The 20,318-nt window shown below is 41.3% G+C and overlaps 1 protein-coding gene across 4 annotated transcripts in view; it reads left to right on the top strand.

Annotated features, from left to right (window-relative positions):
* The first annotated feature begins 6,484 nt into the window (after nt 1-6,484).
* Nucleotides 6,485-20,318, top strand: part of TNFRSF19 (TNF receptor superfamily member 19) — a 102,922-nt gene continuing 89,088 nt past the window's right edge. For 2 of the 4 annotated variants that reach the window (XM_033237271.1, XM_033237256.1), the window contains exon 1: nt 6,485-7,073. The gene's annotated coding sequence lies outside the window, so the exon portion shown is untranslated. Of the gene's footprint in view, nt 7,074-14,129; nt 14,311-20,318 lie in introns of those variants that run through there. The other 2 variants (XM_033237250.1, XM_033237262.1) reach the window with 2 other exon arrangements.

The following is a 20,318-nucleotide window of genomic DNA, read 5'->3' as shown; positions in this document are numbered from 1 at the left end:
AAGGCAGCTGGGTGCAGTTGGATGGTCTGCGGCAGTTTCCAGCATAAAGCACCCTTTCCATCACAGATGCAGGGTGCACATGTGTGGATCTGCTGAATTAACTTGTCCTTGTTGCTGCTGTTGTCAATATCAGAACCACCACATAACAGATAGTTTTGCCTGATTCACAGATAGTTTGCTACTTTGGCACCTTCTGGATTTGACAGATTATTTAAATCACTAGTTGCTCTATTGGCTAGCACTTTGGATAAGTATTTCTAATTTCCAATTTTGCCTGAGGTACCTTTAAGAATTGAAGCTAACAGTGTTGAGGGACTAGAAAGATAAGTCACAGACTGGGAGAAAGTATTTATAGAACACATATCTGATATGGGACTTGTATCCAAAATGTACAAGATGTACAAGAACTCTTAAAACTCAATAATAAGAAAACATACTACCCAGTTTTAAAATGTGCAAGAGATCTGAACAGGCTCCTCACCAAAGAAGATATACGATGATAAATAAGCATATGAAAATATGCCCAACCCCATACATCATTACGGAATTACAAATTAAAACAGATACCACCACACACCTATTAGTGTGGCTAAAATTAAAAACAACATCAATGACAACTGATAACCCAAAATGCTGACAAGGCTGCAGGGCAACAGGAACTGTCATTCATTGCTGCTGGAAATACAAAACGTTGTTGCCACTGTGGAAGACAGTTTGGCAGTTTCTTTAAAAGTTAACTGCAGTCTTACCACATGATCCAGCAATCATGCTCCTAGGGAAAACTTATATTCTCACAAAAACCTACACATGAATGTTTATAGAAGCTTTATTCATAATCACAAAAACTAGAAGCAACCAAGATGTCCTTCAATAGGTGAATGATAAACTATATCCAGACTGGAATATTTAACAATAAAAAGAAATGAGCTAGCAAGTCATGGAAGAAAGTTAAATGCATATTGCTAAGAAAGAAGTCAATCAGAAAAGACTACATACCATATAATTCTACCTACATAACATTCGGGAAAAGGCAAAACTATGGAGACTTTAGAAACGTCAGTGGTTGCCAGGGGCTCTAGGGGAAGGAGGGATGAATAGGTGGAGCGCAGGGGATTTTTAGAGCAGCGAAACTGCTCTGTACAAAACTGTAATGGTGAACATGTATTATTATATATTAGGCAAAATCCATAGAAGTCTGGCTAGGTGCGGTGGCTCACATCAGCACTTTGGGAGGCCGAGGCAGGCAGATCACTTGAGGTCAGAAGTTCAAGACCAGCCTGGCCAACATGGCAAAACCCCATCTCTACTAAAAATACAAAAATTAGCCAAGAGTGGTGGCTCACACCTGTAATCCCAGCTACTCAGGAGGCTGAGGCAGGATAATCGTTTGAACCTGGGAGGTAGAAGTTGCAGTGAGCCAAGATCACGCCATTACACTCCAGCCTGGGTGACAGAGCAAGACTCTAGCTCAAAAAGAAAAAATCCATAGAAGTCTATGCACAAAGAATGAATTTTAGTGTAAATTATGAACTTTAGTTAATAATGCACCTATATTGATTCATTAATTATTACAAATATATCACAGTGATGCAAGATGCAAATAATAGAGGAAGCTGAGTGGAGCACAGGGAATGTATGGGACATCTCTGTAGTCGCTGCTCAATCTTTCTGTCAATCTAAAACTGTTCTAAAAAGTAAAGTCTCTCTCTATATATAAATTGAGTGCTAGCATCAACAAAATGCACATTTAAACTGTCGTAAGCTACTACTAGACCGCATTTAAATAGCTGAATTGACAAGAATTGACAATATCATGTGTTGCCAAGGAAGCAGAGCAAATGGAAATCTCCTATATTGCCAACAGGAATGTAAATAGGAACAAACACTTTAGACAACAATTTGGCAGTTTCTTTTGAAGTTAAACATACATATACCATATCATCCAGAAATTCTACTCCTACGTATTAACAAAAATGAAAATATATATCCACACTAAGACTTGTACACAAGTTTTATCAACAAATCCACTGAAAAGGATCTTCCTTTAAAAAGAGAAAGATTTTATTCCTGTAAGCAGTTTGCAAACCGGGGAGACCCAGCCTTCCTTCAGTACAAAACAAAGACACTCTCCCTGAGAACAGAGATGGGTTATCCTTTATAGAAAAAGCTCCCGCCCAGATTCCCACTCTGGTCTGCTCTACAAGTGAGGGATGTAAGTGTGTTTGGTTCTGATTGGTCAATGCAGGTCACAAATCTATTTGTTAGATCCAGGAGTCAAGATGAGACTTCCCAGCACCCATCAAATCAGGAGGCATAAACAGGAGCAGACAGCCATGAAAGTCCCCAAATCACGCAAGCCTGTGGTTTCTCAGAGAATGCAGAAGACGTTTGTGACCTGGATCCAGTTAGCCACTTAGACCCAGTCAGCCACTCAGGATCCATTTGGAAGGACTGGCTCTTTCAGGTTCAGGAAGTGTTCATGGCAGCTTTATTTACAGTAGCCAGAAACTGGGTTCTATCCCAGTTACCTTTAGTGACTTTCAGTCATACTCAGCTTCACTGAGCAGTAGTCCCTGAACTGGCCTTTTAAGAAAAGAAAGGAGCCTTCTGCCCACTAGGTAGGAAGCAGTCCAGCAGGGCAGGGGGTGTCCATCGGAGCTGGGGGCGCTTTGTAGGAGGCAGATGCTGATGAGGAGAATGTCAGGCTTCGGAACATTAGGAAAATGGGAGTTGCACCTCTTTGTAGTTTGTTGGATGGTGGCTTTGTATGAGTTTCTTAAGGCTGTGATAACAAAGTACCACAGACTGCAACAGCAGCAGTGTGTCATCTCACACTTCCAGGGGCTGGAAGTCAGAGATGAAGGTATCAGCAGGGTTGGTTTCTCCCGAGGCTGTGAGGGACAGGTCTGTTCCCGGCCTCTCACTGTGGCTTGTAGATGGTCATCCTCATGTCCACACAGCATTCTACCTGTATGAGTGTCTGCCTCTTTATCTAAATCTCCCTTTTTATAGGGACATCAGTCATTCCGGATTGAGGCCCACCCTAATGACCACATTTGAACTTGATTACCCCTGTAAAGACCCTATCTCCAGATAAGCTCATGTTTTGAGGTGCTGGGAGTCAGGGCATCAACATGGGAATTTAGGGGGATACAATCCAACCCACAACAGGCTTGAGCCATTTTCTTTCTATGATTATGTGGGCCACAGTCCCAGATAGCAACCACTGGTCCCAGATCATGTACAGGTGGTCCCAGCATTGTGAAGGACCTGAGAATGTCTGGGCTACCTTGGATTTGAATAACCAGCCCAGGAGCTGTGGGAGAGCCTGTCCTGTCCCTTTAGAATACTGAAGTTTGAGTTGGAGCCCGCAGCTAAAATGTTGGCATTTTCCTATGGTTCTTTAATAGTTAACAGAGAAAAGAGAGGAACTTAGCTCTTCTGTTGAGTTATTCTGCCTGATGCTCTCCAACTAAGTTTGTTAATTTTGGCAACACTGAGGTAGGTGTTATCCCCTTCCTGCAGCTTAGGAAACAAAAAGCTCAGTGGTACTAGGTAGCCTTCATCCACACTGCCTAAGCTGTTATTCAAGTACAGGTAGTAAAAGGGATTTGAACACAGGCCTTCCTGACTCCAACATCCATGTTCTTTTCATAACCATGAGCTATTTCATTTTCTAAAAAGTGTTCAGTTGAAACAAATGCAGAGATTATTCCTCTTAATGTATGCAATAGAGCCGTGCTTGTCTGATATAATCCAGGATGTATCCTCTGAACAGAAAAGTTAGAAAAGATGGCATCAGAAAGGACGAGCAGACAACTCTAAAAACTGTGAAACTTGATGGGGAAAATGTGTTATCACCTGACCTATATCTTAAAATGGTAGGAATTTATGCTATCCACCTGTCAAGATAAAGGAGCAAAGGAACCACACTCCAAGTGTTGGGAAGAAAATAGCACACAGTGGCAACTGGGGGTGACATGAGACCACACCACCTATCAGGAATCTCATGCAGCCCCTCCATTCTTGGATATGAACAATTGAAGTTTTCTCAATCATTTATTTTATTTTTTAACTGATTAATAATAACTATACCTATTCATGGGCACCTAGTGACATTTCTATACCTCTAAGGTGTGGTCAGATCAGGGTAACCGGTATGCCCATCATCTCAAACACTGACCACTTCGTGCAGCCTGGAGCACCCCACTGTGGATCCAATGGCTGCCACAACCATGTTGCAGAGCCAGGTCGCTGAAAGGCAGCGTGGCAAAAAGACTAAGATGAGCCAAGTGTACTGTAACATGGCATAGGAATCATCGATCGAATGCTGTAACTTGGTGTCATTACAACAGACAATGATGTTGAGTGGAGTGCTGGATCTCTTATCACCACAGTATCACACTGATGTAATCACACTAATCTAAGCTTCTTGGTGGGGAAAGAGAGAAGCTTTGCAGTAGCTCCCCTTCCTGGTGCTGTTCAGAAACAACAATGGTCCAGGCCACACCTCACGACGAACGGGGCTGGGCTGGCTGGGCACAGTGCTAAATGATCCGCAGGTCAAGAGGTCACTCCTGCAGCCAGGCCGGCCTTTAGCCACACTCTGGTCCAGGCAACAGATGGGGCCCCTAGCCTTAGCCCCCTTTCATCTCACATGTGGGGTGTTCTTGGCCACAAGAGGACCAATTCAAAATAATGCTCAGTGACTTGGTGAATAAACTCTTCCACTGGAGAGGGTATTGCATTGCTAGATGTATCCTGAACTACAAATCTGGCTTGGGGAGATTTGTATAAATTGAAGATCATTTGATTGGTTTTCATTCAAGTCCCTGCTTTCAAGTGCCTCCTGTATGCTTCCAATGGAACACAAGAATCCAAATTCAGTCCTTCACCTATTCCTACTGATGTTGAACTCTATAAAGACACAGAATCTACTGGCTTAGCCAATGAACCTTACAGAGTGTCTAGTTGCTCTGATTTAATATATCAGTGTATCGGGAAACTTTAATCCTGAGTGCAGGCTGATGCATATGGATTCCATGCTGGTGGTAGGTTTGGACTACTTCAGAAAAGAAATGGGCACATGCCTTCTTGTAAATATTTTGTCCTTGTAAATATTTTCTTTGTATTCATGGGTTCCAGGCGCCCAGGAAACATATGTGAAGCCCAGATGTCACCGGAATTTTCCTGGTCTGCTTTAAGGAAGTCCTTAAGCGTCACACCCGCCAGTTCAAATACTATTTGAGCTCTGTGCATGTGTGAGAAATGATGTATAGGTAGAAAAATTATACAAGAAACATTGAAAAATCAACAGGACTATTTAAATGTTATACTGAACTCATCAACTGTTCAATCTAAATATTTGGCTATTAAAAATTATTCAAAAATCATAGAAGTCTGGAAATAAATACTTCATAAATAACATTTTCAAATATCACATCAGGAAAAATTAGACAAAACCAGTTAAGGAGGGAAGATACATTTAAAAAGACTGAGTTCTACTATCCCCTAAGTTTTGCAAAAATATTTTTAACTTACCTTCTAAGAGTTGGTGAGTTTCCATTATAAAATAGAAAAATTGTCTTCATTCCATGAAAGAACTGTCTGAAAATCAGAAAAGCACCATATCCTGGATTTCAAGGAAGATGAAATTTCTTCTTATCTTCTCTTTTACTAAATACTAAAAATGAAATAATCATATTGCATTGAATCTGACACTGTTAGGGAAAATAGCTTAAAAATTTTTAAATAATGAGCAATATATTTAATTTTAAAATATGAAGAATTAGGCTAAGGTAGTAATTTTTTAGTGAGTTGAAAGTCCAAACTATGAGTTTGGAAGAAACAGCCCTAAAAGGCAAATAACATGGCTTTGGAATAATCACAGGGCAAATGCTTTCTTCTATATAATTCTTCTTTTGTGAATTTTAAAATGCTCAACAAGTGTTAATGAATTATATCTAAGAAGTAGATATTGCTTTAAAATCTAATTTCCAGAGTCCCAAACTAAGGCAAAGACTGAGATTAAATCTCTGCCCAAAGTCTTAAGTGAGCCAGTGGAAGACAGCAGTTTATTCACGAATTGCTGGTTATCTGCTGTTTAACTACTTAACACACCCCAGTGTGATTGGCAATCAGATCCTAATAATGTATGTTTCAAGGAAAGGTCAGTTTCCTTAAGATCCTTAAAGACTTGTCACTTTGAAAAGGGAAACAGAATGTGAAAATGTCATCGGGTCCATCTGGCAGTGTCCTTTGGTGTTTTTCAGAGTGGTCTCACAGTGCTAGTTAACTATGCTGAATGTTTGACACCCAGTCTCTGCAGGAAATTGTGATTTTTATCAGCGAAGAGGCCATTAAATGCTGTCATTTGGCACTTGCATCCGTCAGGGATCTTATCACCCAAGAAGCATCCAGCAGCAGTTGCTGTCCTTTCCAGCTGGGAGACAGATAACAGAAACTGTCCTGTGTGAGGCACAATAGTCTAACGTGATTAGAAATCAGCCAAACTCTGGCTTCTCCTGAGCTTCACTCCCCCACAGGCTGAATTCTAGCTCTCCTACCAGTCCCACGGCGCTGAATGATGTCATGGGATCTGCAGTTCAGCGAGATGAAAGGGATAAAGCAGAACCCGCTGGCACTAGGAAAAGCTTCCAACACACAGTCCACAACACAGCTTGGGAACCAAAAAAGCTACAGATCCAGCCACTCAGCCCAAGCATGGGAGAATTACCAGCATTGCCTTATTGCAAAAAAGAGAGGAAAACAACGTGATCCATGTTTAACAAAGACTGTAGACTAGGAGGCGGGAGGGTAACTACCTGCTAAAAGTGAACTTTCTTGATATCCATGCATATATATAAACTCAGCCCTGCCTTTGATGTTCAGCAACTGATCACTGATCAGATTACAGGCATTTCATCTCCCTGCTCGTCTGCCTTTGATCTACATGGTTAATTTTATTCTCCTGGATTTGAAGTTTCGTCTGGGCTTGTGCTGACATACATTTTTGGGAAGGTAGAAGCATTTGGCATAGAAGTGCTGCCAGGAGAAACTAAGTTGTCGAACGGGTAAGTACTGCAAAGAGCTCAGCATGTTGCAGGTACTCTGTTTTAAGTTTTGTTGTAGCTTTCACTGCATTTTTTGCATGTGTTCTGAGAAAAGAATGGTTTTAATTAATTTTTTAGAAAGCATTTATACGACTGACTACTACATGATGCTGACTGTGTGTATCAGAGTAACTATGGAACTTGATGCAAGTTTTAGTAGTTTGTACAAGAGGGTTTGCCGTCTGTCATGCAAATTTTACTTGGAAATGAGTTGTACAAACAGGACAAAACAGAACAGTGCTAACTTTAGCATGCAACCAGTACTTCAGCCCCTGAGATCTGTGAGCTGTAATTGCTCTCAGTATTTACGGGTTACCTTATTTAGTAAACAGTCAGTGCAACTTTGCTTGTTGAAAATGCTTTCTTTGTTTTCTTATTTAAAAGAGTAAAATGTATCTCTGGCAATACTGTTTCTTTAGTTTATTTATTCTCTCACTTCCAAGATGTAAATCTATCAAATATATTTCCTTATGCAGTTTGTACACTCAAGGGAATCACTGGAAAACCATTCAAGTATGATTAAAGCCTTTTATGTGTAAAACTGAAGAATTTAAAGACAGGATAAAGTTGCACTAAGTTTGGCTAAAAATACTCTAGTGGTTTTCTATAACCTTTGAAAATAGCATAAGCCTTATTTTCAGAAACATTCACAAGGTTAATATTCCTAAATTAACATTTACTTTACATTTATAGTGACAGCTGTTGTAAGTTAAAATTTGCCAACTGTTTATGAAAACTGAGTAATCAACAGTTATTATGTTACATAAAGTATTTCAGTCACATTTTCACTTTAGCTAATGCCCAACATGACAAAACCAAATTATATTGCTGTACTGAGTTTGGAAGTTAACTGTTATTTCTTTGTCAGTTCATGATACACACACACTCGCGCTCACAGGCACACAGAGCAAAATCTTTACAGTGAGATATAAGAACTAAATACAGTGGAAAAGTAACACTGTTACTTTGTACACAATGGTGTTTTTTTTTTTTTTTTAATGTTCTAGTCCTAAATTTATCTGGGCAAAATATTTAATTATTATCACAAGTCTATTTGATGCTAGCTGAACCACAAAGAAACCATAACTAGTGATAAGACTAGTTATCGTTTAGTCTGAAGTTCTGATGAAACAGGAAACGTCTAATGAGTCTCATTTCATATGTAATTAATTTTTCAGAGTCAAGTAATCAAATTATTTTCTACACTTTCCTCTTGATACTAGGAGGGTAATTAGCATTGTTTACCTAATTTTAGAACTTTACTAGTTGTTAAGTGGAGGTTATTTAAAGCCAGGCTAAACTGATAATATTTTTAAAGTGTGTCAGTAATAATTTAATCTTAAAGATTTAACTGTTGTTTTTAGTCACACCAGGAGAGGCATTTGCTTTTTTTTTTTTTTTTTTTCTAAGAGTACAACGAATCATGTTCACAATATCTTGCAATATCGGTTTAGTTTGATTTTTTAAAAATTTGTTTGCTTAAAATCTTCCTTTTAGTGTTCACATTCAGATAAAGAAAATTAACCTTTTAAAACAACGACTGGAGACGGTGCCTAAAGAAATAGTGTGGTGACAGTATCAGGACTCGACATAAAAGTCGAGGCAGGAGAATGGCATGAACCCGGGAGGCAGAGCTTTCAGTGGGCTGAGATTGTACCACTGCACTCCAGCCTGGGTAATAGAGTGAGATTCTATCTCAAAAAAAAAAAAACTTAAAAAAAAAAAAAAAACAAAATACATATATATATATATATATATATATCGTGTGAAAATTTTTAACTTAGTTATTGATAAAATTTTATACAAATACAGGACTCTCATGGCCAAACAGCTGCCTCATAATAGGGCTTATCACCCTCTTTATGATCCCTATGTAAACGCGATTATTACTAACATGACCTAATATTTATTCATTCACTCATTGTCAATTAATTCAATAATATATATTAAGTACTTGTGCAAGGATAAATACCATGTGCAAGATTATAGGAATAATTCAGTGGCAGCATTGTGGTCTACATTTTTTTCGTTCTGGGGCTAGGCAGTTCATTCTTTCTCTTACAAGAATTACACAAAGCTGAACTTGACTGTCAGCAAACATTATAGCCAAAATTTTGGCCAAAAATATGGGCTCCAGTTTTTTTTTTTTTTTTTTTTTTGCTTTTATATACATTGTAAGAACTATTAGACTTTAATAGTATTTTCTGCCAGGTTGGCCATAAAGGACCTCCCTAAGCCATGAAGGCATAATCTGCTCTCCCTCTGCTTCAGGAGTGAACTGAACTCAACCATCTGGCATTGGTTTAGTTGGATCCTCCTTCTTTGATGGCAAGGCCAGTCCACGCCACTCTGGAAGAATGAGTGATTCGGTCCCCTTTAAAGGGTGGTTCTTTAAAACGCTGCCCGCCTGGGTGAGCTCTATGATGGGAGGGCAGAGGGAGGCTCCCTGGTGGCTGTGCTTTAATTTCTCCTCTACTGTCACTAGTCATTCAGTTTTGGCTCCAACGTTGTTAGCTCAAACCCACTCACTTGCCAAAATCAATACTCACTTCTTTAGATGAAGTAGGTAGTTTAACACCCTCCTTTTTGACTTAAATTTTCTCTTTGATGAGAAGGAGAAGGAGAAGTCAGGTGGGGGTTTCAGTTGCCTTCATAAAACCATTCCTTCCAACATACCCCACTCTCTTTGCGAGGAGTTCTGAAAAGGATAGTTTTCTCCATTCTGTTAAATACCCCCCATTCTTTGGTGGTTCCATAGCTTAGCACCATGGGTTGCTGCTCAGCCAGCCTGGCCTTAAGCCAGCCCTAGGTAGAGGAGTCCACCATGTTTATCAGGAAGGAGAGAAGGAGAGTCAATGGCCTGTCTCATCCCTCATCAAACTCATGAAAAGGGTCTAGCCAATGAGGTGCTCAGGGCCAAGATATCACAAACTCACAAAGATCAGTGCAAGTGCTGCAACTTGGAACAACTTTGCTCTCTAAGTGTCTTGGGCTCCACATTATATAAATTATATAAAAATAGCCTCCTTGGGTTTTATATACATATTGGTTTATGCACCCACGGTGTAGCAAAGATTATGTTAAGATACAGAAGGCCCAGATTCTGATTCCAGCTTTGTTAATTAACTTGGTGTGTGACATTCAGGAAGCCACTGGGCATTGGCCTTACAGTGCTCCCCCAGCCCTGTGCTGACAGTCTATAATTGGCAGTAGTGGGTACTGGGAATTACTTAAATAGCTAGGTCTTGGGGGCTCCTCGTCCACTTATTTTCTTAACTGTATTTAGAAAACTTTATTACCCTTTGAGATTTTCACTCTCAATTACTAATTCATCCAACAAATTTTTAATGAGAACCTACTATGTGCCGAACACTGTAAATCAAAGAGACAAAATTTCATATTCTCCTGTAGCTTGCATTCTATTCCATTTCTTCCCCAAGGAATAGTGATTTACACTAGAAATGACTAGAAGTCAGGCAATTTTTCATTAGCTTTGCTTCCAGTGAGCTAGTTTATCACTGCAACTATTTTTTCAAGGCGTTTTTCAAGTTTCCTTAGTTCAACTTTTGGGGAAAAATATTTTAAACAAATGCACTTTGTATCAGCTCAGATATTGCTAAAACTGTCTTCAGAAAACTAACCTTTAACATAAATCTTAAAAACAAACACCTCTATCAAGATCGTTGCAGCAATTTGGCTTTTCCAGTAAAAATTTTAACCCATTAATGATATGCAGTGTTTTAAAGGAAGTAAAATGCTCCTAGTCCTAATTACAAGCAACCAGTTTCATTTTGCATGAGCCTAAGGATCACAGAATTTTTTTTTTTTTTTGAGACCGAGTCTTACTCTGTCGCCCAGGCTGGAGTGCAGTGGCGTGATCTCGGCTCATTGCAACCTCTGCCTCCTGGGTTCAAGTGATTCTCCTGCCTCAGCCTCCCTAGTAGCTGGGATCACAGATGCCTGCTACCACGCCTGGCTAATTTCTGTAACTTTATAGAGATGGGGTTTCGCCATGTTGGCCAGGCTGGTCCCAAACTCCTGACCTCAGCTGATCCGCTTGCCTTGGCCTTCCAAAGTGCCGGGATTACAAATGTGAGCCACTGCGCCCGGCCAACAGAATTCTTTTTATACTACCATAGTGCTCAATTGTGTGCCTGAGTTTTTGTTCAGACACTGTCCCCAAATCACGTAACACTCAAATGAAGGTAAGTGGGAACTATGGTGTTCCCTTAGCATCTGAGGGGGACTGCTTTCAGGACACCCTCTTGGATACCAAAATCTGCAGATGCTTAAGTCCCTTACAAAAAATGGTATAAATTTGCATATGCTTTGAATCATCTCTGGATTACTTATAATATCTAATACAAGGTCAATGCTATGTACATAGTTGTTTAGGGAATAATGACAAAATAAAGTGTACATGTTCAGTACAGACACAACTATTCATTTTTTTTCAAATATTTTCAATCTGCAGTTGGTTGAATACATGATGTGAAATCCGTGGATGTGGAGGGCCAACTGTGTTTAACTTAATGAGTCTCTTTAAAGAATCAGATGAATCTAACAGCTGGAGTGCCGAGGTTCAATGTCCTTTTCCTCACCGTCAATGAACATTTATTGATTGATGCGAGGCATTGTAAGAGGATATATTGCTACTAAGAATGGCTATTTAGTGAGCGTCAGGCATTGGCTTAAGTACTTAAATACCTTATCTGTTAATACTTAACAACCATCAATGAAGCAACTCATTTTACAGATGGAGAACCAGAAGCTTAGAGAGGTTGCATAACTTTCCCAAAGTTATGCAACTAGTGAATGAACAGGTTGGCATTGGGACCAGATTGTCAGATCCCAAGCCCATGCAGGCTAACAACAGGTTCTCTCTCTATTATGAGCTAACAGGCTAACTGGGAAGATCTGTCAAAACACATGAAATGATTCAAGAACTAATGAACTCAGTAATGTGTTACTGTCTCTAAGGTCAAAAGGAGGTCAGAGAGAAGAAGAACATTTGGTTGAAGTCAGAGAAGGTAGTTCCTGAGCTGGTAGATTCAATTCCACTCAGAAAGCATTGGTTGAACATTTATCTGAATGACTGATACTGTCAGAGATGCAAATCAGAACAAAATATGCCCCTTCTCTTAAAGTGCTTTTAACTCCTTGAAGAAGAAAGTTAGTACACAGAATCTTATGACACAGGACACAATTGGCAAGTGCTAAACTGCCACAAACCTTGGAGCAAGGAAATAAATAGGCTCAGAATTGAGGGAAAACTCGTGAGAACCGTGGCTTTTGAGCGAGGTCCTGAAACAGGACTAAGGCAAGTAGGTAAAGCTTAGAGGTAAGATGGGAGAGCACGAAGAGGAAGTAGAGAGTAAAGGAAGGACCACGTGGCGCAGTTTATAAAGCCTGCTCCAGAGGCGAGGCAAGTCTGGAAATAGGTGTGGGGCCTCACCTGGACATCTCGGAATACTAATCTAAGGAGCGCAGAATCCATTCTTTACAATGAGGAACTTCCTGTGACTCTTGAGCCAGACGGTGGCAGTGATGAAAGGCGGGAAGCAGGGTTGATGGCTGAGGCAGTGCTGTAGTGAGGGGTGGGGAGGGCCTGCATGGTGGTGGAGGTGGTGGGCACCAAGACAGAGAGGACGATGGCGGACTGCGTAAGACCTTGCAAAGGAAGATGCAGTAACTCCGCTTAGATGTGCTGAGTATCCATCGTGTGCTAGGCCCTGGGATATCAAGGAATTAGGATATGCCCTCGGGAGATCCAGGTCTAGTTGGGGAAGGAAACACAGATAAAGAAGTGACTTTTCAGGTTCAGCGGGATGTGGGAATGACTATGGTAGTGATGTGCACCGAGGGCTGGAGTCTGACCAGGGAAGCACACAATTGCCTTGAGGTTCAAATAAGATAATGTACATCATTTGGAAATCATTTACCAATAAGTCGTTATTGTGGTCTGCATTCTGGATGTGTTAGATTTGAAATATACAACGTCTATCAAGGTGCGACATCGGGAATAATATTTTTAACATTGTTCACAAGTACCTAGTGTAGTGCTAGCTGTTGGAAGCCTGGGGTCACAAGCTGTGCTTTTGGGCAATTAAATACAACAACCTATTCACTCATTCATTCAACAAATATTGATGGTGGCGTTCCAATGGGCCTTGGGGTATAGAAAAGAAACAGGGACTTGGCTCCATCCAAACAGTGCAGTTGAGTCGGGAAGTCAAAACCAACACGTGAGAAACGGTGGATGCCTCGGTACCAAAGTCATGCACCGTATCTTGGGTGAACGCACAGAACAATACTGCTGCACATTTATAGCATTCTACTGATGGAAAAGTATTTTGTTACAGACGTGATTCTCTTAACCCTTTCAGCAAAACTGCCCAGCGAGCCCCTGGCCCTGGCCGCGCCTCGCACGCGCTGGAGCTGCAGCTGCTGTGCAGACGCCCTTCCGCTGCGAGGGTGCGGCAGTCTCGGGCCGAGCGCCTCCAGGCCTGCAGGAGGCGAACTCGGGCTTCCCCGGACTTCCCTGGGAGGCGTCCGTGGGAACGCGCCCCCGGCGAGTCCCTGCCGGCTGGGGACCCGAGGTCTGCGACCTCGGCCGACCTGATCTCAGGCGCAGCAGCGCAGACCTGGCCGCTGTATCCCCTCGGGGTGGGATGCGGACCCACGCGGGAAAGGCTGAAAGGTGGGGAACACCCCGGGCGGAAAGGAAGCTTCCCTCTCTGCTCTGAAGGAAAGTCTCCCAACACAGCCATGTTCTTGGCGGTCTCCGCGCCCCATCCCCAAGCCCCCAGTCAGCCTCACACTCATCCGCTCCAGCAGCCGCGGGATGGGGGCTTCAAAAGACCCCGACTGCAGACCTGGCCCGGCGGACGCAGTGGGGGCTGGGCGGAGGCACAGGAAGAGCCTGGGGGCGGGGCTCTGGACGGGGGCGGAGCCACGGTGAGGGCGGGGCCCTGGTGGGCGGTGCCTTGAGCGGGGCTCCTGGTGGGCGGGGCTCCGGGGTGGCGGCCGTTGCCGGGCTACGGGAGAGCGCGGAGCCCGGCGCGGGGAGGTGCACGGCGTGCACGCTGGGCTGGACCCCCAAGCAGCCCGGCGCCCTGCGTCTTAACCAGAACGGTTCCGCGCGCCCCTGAGCCTCGGGCTCCGGCCCGGACCTGCAGCCTCCCAGGTGGCTGGGAAGGTAGGTGCTTCGCTGTGCCGGGCGCGCGGCGTCCTGCGAGGTCTTCAGCCCTCGCCCTGGTGGATCCCCGCTGGGTGGGAGCCGGGAAAGGAGGCGGCTGCCCGAGGGAGGGAGGAGCACAGGCGAGGGATGCTTACGGGGGGAGTACTGCGCGGCGAAGGGAACCCCCGGAGGGGCTGACCGGGTCCCGGGGCCGTGACAGGCGGCGAGGCGGCGGGAGGGAGCGTGTGAATTCACCCCGGATCCCCGCGGGCGGTGCGAGCGACGCGACCTGGACTCCTCTCCGGGATATTGTAAATAGATCTGCTTGTGAGGCTCACGACTGGGAGCCTGTTACTCTACGCCAGTTCGACCCGGCCCCCGGCGCCCGCCTGCGTCCTGCGGAGGTCCCTGAGCCAGCGCGCGGCTGCAGGAGTCTCGGGGCCGCATCCCGGGCCAGTGCGGGCGGCGGGAGAGCGTTGTCTGTGAACGGCCCAGGGTACATTCCTTCTGTGGGGAAGAGTTCCTTAGAGTTCAGCAGGAATTATCAGTACATTGATGAGTAGAACCTGTGAGAGATGTACAGAGTGAGAAAGCCAGCTCTTCCAATGCGTGTCTGTGTTCTAATGCCATCTCATGGAACAGAAATTTGGCGAATATACTCCTGGAGATCAAGTTTGGTGGATCAAAATTCTGTGATCTGTTTTGATGGTAGTGTACTAGTCATCCAGTCTCCGTTCACGACTGCAAGAAATCCGTGTCATTTTTTTGCATTTTAATAAAGGACTCAATTTGCATACAAAACCATCACCATTGTTCAGTGTTTCTTTTAACTAAAACAGTTTAACCCAAGATATGCATGAAGATGTAGTTTTTACTCCAATGACAGTTTCTTTGACTACAAAACAAAACAGTTTCTTTATGTAAACAGGAAACAGTTATTGTTAAACATGCCTCATGCAAAAGATGTTTTTTAGTGTTGTCATTTCATGCTCAGATACTTAGATGCAAAAGGGAGGATTACACTGCGCTACTTCAGGATTTACTGAGTACGTTTTCTGTGGTGCAGTTTCACCTTAGGCGTTTTTGCCAACACTGCTTTCATGTAGTCTTAAAAATTCCAGGCAGTGCTTATTATCTAATTGAAAGGTATAGAACTGGAGGGGTGAGAATTGATTGAGTCCTAGTGTGGAAGACAATTTTTGACATTCACAGAGATGTGAGTACTTAAAAAGAAAGCTTCTTTGCATAACATTTGTCATATTGTTCTGAAAGTAAAACAAAACATAGAAACGCATTTTCATTTGGAAAATATAGCCTTGGCATCAATGCATGAAGCATTATGAGCTCTGTTAAGTTCTTTACTTTTTAATCTATGTCTTACCACACCTACTTTATTACCAAAGCCACATGGCTTTATTGACTTTAGGAAACTTTTTTCCAAGAAGTGCTAACTCTGAGAGGTGGTGTTAGTATTTTCAGAACAATCATGAAAGTTATGTGTTTCTTTGGCCGGAGTGTGTCTTACAACTTGAGTCCAGGCTGGATCTTGAATATGCAGTTATGGACACATGAAGAGCCTTATGCACTTGAAATTGCAATGTCGATGTGCCTTTTCTTTTGTTTTCTTTTTTTGTTTTGAGACGCTGTCTCGCTCTGTCGCCCAGGCTGGAGCGCAGTGGCGCGATCTTGGCTCACTGCAAGCTCCGCCTCCCGGGTTCCCGCCATTCTCCTGCCTCAGCCTCCTGAGTAGCTGGGACTTCAGGCGCCCGCCACCACGCCCAGCTAATTTTTTTGTATTTTTAGTAGAGACGGGGTTTCACTGTGTTAGCCAGGATGGTCTCGATCTCCTGACCTTGTGATACGCCCACCTTGGCCTCCCCAAGTGCTAGGATTACAGGCGTGAGCCACCGCGCCCGGCTGTTGATGTGCCTTTTCCATCCAGAAGACTGAATAAGGAACATTACTCACATGTAAAAGTAGCTGTAAAAGAGATTTTTTTTTTAAAGGAACAGAACTTCTTTTTAACTTCAGATGATAATAGGCTTTTTACATATATTTTATAATGGAAAATTGATTGCGACATGTAATGTCACATGCTGTCTTTTAATTTCCTAGTTATAGTTCTGTTATATGAATTTAGGGCATGTTGGGGACTTTTTAAACATAAGTGAGGAATTCAGCTAACATAAAAAGAATTTGAGTCTCATTTTTTACCTATTGCAACCTCTGAACCTGTGCTGAATTCAATCCCCTGTGGCCAATTCTTAAAAATTAACACGTTTCAAACAAAAACTGCAGGCATCTTTAGTACGTGAAAAAAGCCCAAGCCCTTTTAAAACTGATGAATCAATATTTAAAGTCAAACATTAAAAAGTCTGGAAAAGGCCAACATATTCTATTTGTGTTGATTACAGATTGAATACGAATGCCCACTTGAATAAAACGCACTCCCAGTAAATACATTGACAGCTGCCTGTGCTATAAGAGAGCAAGGGAACAGTTAAATGTATTTGTCTTGTGGCGGCTGATTGTTAAGTATTCACAGGCTTTTAAAACTAGCCTTCTAGTGGAGAGGAGAGGAATGGATAGGGACAGGTTCGTTAATGGATACAAAATTACAGCTAGATAGAAGGAATAAATTCTAGTGTTCTGTAGCATTGTCGGGTGAATATAGTTAACAAGTTGTTGTGTATTTTCAAAAATCTGGAAGAGGATTTTGAATGTTCCCAACATAAAGAAAAAATAAAGATTTGATGCCTGGCGCGGTGGCTCACGTCTGTAATCCCAGCACTTTGGGAGGCTGAGGCAGGTGGATCACGAGGTCAGGAGATCAAGACCATCCTGGCTAACATGGTGAAACACCATCTCTACTAAAAATACAAAAAAATTAGCTGGGCATGGTGGCGGGCACCTGTAGTCCCAGCTACTCAGGAGGCTGAGGCAGGAGAATGGCCTGAACCCAGGAGGTGGAGCTTGCAGTGAACCGAGATCGTGCCACTGCACTCCAGCCTGGGCGACAGTGCCAGACTCCGTCTCAAAATAAATAAATAAATAAATAAATAAATAAAATAAAGATTTGAGATGATGCATATGTGGATTACCCCGATTTGATCATTACACATTGTATACATATATTAAAAAATATCACTCTGTCTCTGATAAATATTACAATTATTACATGTCAACTGAAATTCAACAAAACTAACACCCTTAGTGAGATTGATTGACATATAGTAAGTGGCATATATTTAAATTTATAATTAGGTAAGCTTTGACATACGGTGAAACTGCCAACACAATCCTGATGGTGAACACATAAAACACACCCAAAAGTTTCCTTACAGCTCGTTGTAATCCCTTTCTTCCATATTTTCTTGCCCTCTTCACACCCCTGACAACCTCTGATCTGCTTTGTCGTTATGTATCAGTTTGCATTTTCTAGAATTTCATATACATGTAATCGTATAGTATGTCATTTTGGGAGGAGGGGTCTGGCTTCTTTCACTCACAATAATTATTTTGAGATTCATCCATATTATTACAGGTATCAAAAAATAAATACTTTTTATTGCTGACTAGTGTTCCATTGCATGCACCATAACTTATTTCTTGACTTGTTTATGGACACATGGTTGTTTTCAGTTGTTAGCTATTATATATAAAACTGCTATGCACATTCATGTGCAACTTTTTGTACGAAAGTTTACTTTCCAAAATATTGGGAGAAGAATGTCTAGGTAATATTAAAGGTGTGTGCTTAACATTTTAAGAAATGTCCAAATGGTTTTCCAAAGTTTCATTTCTACTAACAGTGTATGAGAGTTCGAATGCTCCAAATCTTCACCAACAATGGTGTGACCAGATGTTGTATTTTAGACATTCAAATAAGTAGGCCATCATAGTTCATTGTGGATTTAATTTTCATCACTCCAATGGCTAAAAATGTTGGACCAAAAAAAAAAAAGTGATAAAGTAGCCCTCTAGGTGAAGAAAAATAAAATTAAAGTGGGTACGAACAGAATTTTTTTTTTCATGATTTAGTGGTTGAGTAGTGAGCTCTTGCTATTTTATGTGTCTAAAATGTTTACATTTAAAAGTAAGATGTTTAAATAATATTGGGTTATCTTCTAGTCCACATGTCACATAATATCTACTTTTTTTAAACGAAAGTTTTAAAACCTGGATTTTAAAAAGAGAACAACTACCCTTCAGCAATTACAGAAGACAAAGGAACTTATGTATCTAAAGACTGAATGTTATTTAGCAGCTCTTTGGTGAGCTTGGATTGGTCACATATGGGGAAACTGGGAAATCATAGGGGCTACTTAACACTGCAGAAGAACATTACAGATGGTGTAAAGAGTGGTTTTGGAATCTATCCAGACTTCCTTCTAAAATAAAAATTTAAACAGCTGTGTTTGAGAGATGGGTATGCACGATTCTTGTAAGAAAAACTGTGTAGATGTTTGAGGTCCCCTTAGTCTCTGATGCTACCATTGTTCCATTTGTATTTTAGGGTAGAGAAACATTCATGAATTTTGGGAAAAGCACATTAGTTACAATATGCTTGTTGACTGAACATTTTGAGAATTCTGACAGTGATTTTCCTAATGCAAAGATGATAAACTATACAACTTAGAGAAATAAAAAGAATTAGTCTCAGAAAACCCTACACTGGGTTATTTTTTGTTGTTGTTTTTATTTTTATTTATTTGTTTTTTCTTTATATCCTTAGGGTTTTGGGGAACAGGTGGTATTTGCTTACATGAGTAAGTTCTTTAGCAGTGATTTGTGAGATTTTGGTGCACCCATCACCCGGGCAGTATATGCTGAACCCAATTTGTAGCCTTTTATCCCTCATCCCCCTCCACCCTTTCCCCCCAAGTCCCCAAAGTCCATTGTATCATTTTTATGCCTTTGCATCCTCATAGCTTAGCTCCCACTTTTGAGTAAGAACATATGATGTTTGGTTTTCCATTCCTGAGTTACTTCACTTTGAATAATAATCTCCAGTCCCATCCAGGTTGCTGTGAATGCCATTAATTCATTCCTTTTTATGAATGAGTAGCATTCCGTCATATATATATATATATATATATATATATATATACATACACACACACACACACCACACACACACACATATGCACACCACAGTTTTTTTTAGCCACTCATTGATTGATGGGCATTTGGGCTGGTTACATATTTTTGCAGCTATGAATTTTGCTGCTATAAACTTGCGTGTGCAAGTATCTTTTTCATATAATGAATTCTTTTCCCCGGGTAGATACCCAGCAGTGGGATTGCTGGATCTAGGTTAAGTTTTATTAAAAAAAAAAAAAAATTAGGAGCCTAATAGAGGCCCTTACTGTTTTGAACTTTAGGAGAATTGGAGATACTGTATTTGGCAGCAGAAAATTTTTAAGCTTTTAGTGTTTTTAGTAGAAAATACCTTATAATTTGAAAAAGAGAAACCGTTCTCATTTCCCAGCCAATAACAATATGTATCTTCTTATCACAGCACACCTTTGTAAGTTCCTAGGCTACAAAGAGGTCTGCCAAATCTATTATGTAAGAAGAATGATTTTCAGAATATAGTGAGGTTGAAGGCTAAGACAGAGACTAGCTAGAAGCTGGGGGTTATTGTTTTGTTTGGAAATAGCACTACTCTAAATTTCTAATTAATGTTTTATTCTCTTTGCCTGTGGGACTGGCAGTATTTCTAAGTCATTTGTGATTATGTTGTGCCATTAAAATGTCAAAGGCTGTATTTATAGCATTGACTTTATTTCAGTGCTGGTTTATAAATTGTAAAACTGCCAGTTTAATGTTGACATTTTAAAAATGTTTCATCTTATTACATATTAGAAAAAGCATATGAGTTGACTATAGTTTCATTACATAGTGTGAATACAGTTTTTTAGATGAAAACTGTTACCAATTGCATGCACTGTATCTGTTGGATAATAAATAGCTTTTAAGAGATAGGAAAAAAAGAAAATTAATTAATTTATTCTGAAAAAAAG

Source organism: Trachypithecus francoisi, unplaced genomic scaffold (assembly GCF_009764315.1).
Source record: "Trachypithecus francoisi isolate TF-2019V2 unplaced genomic scaffold, Tfra_2.0 Contig01461, whole genome shotgun sequence".
NCBI lineage: Eukaryota > Metazoa > Chordata > Mammalia > Primates > Cercopithecidae > Trachypithecus > Trachypithecus francoisi.
The sequence above is the reverse complement of the archived record's forward strand: the minus strand, read 5'-3'. Positions and strand labels throughout refer to the sequence as shown.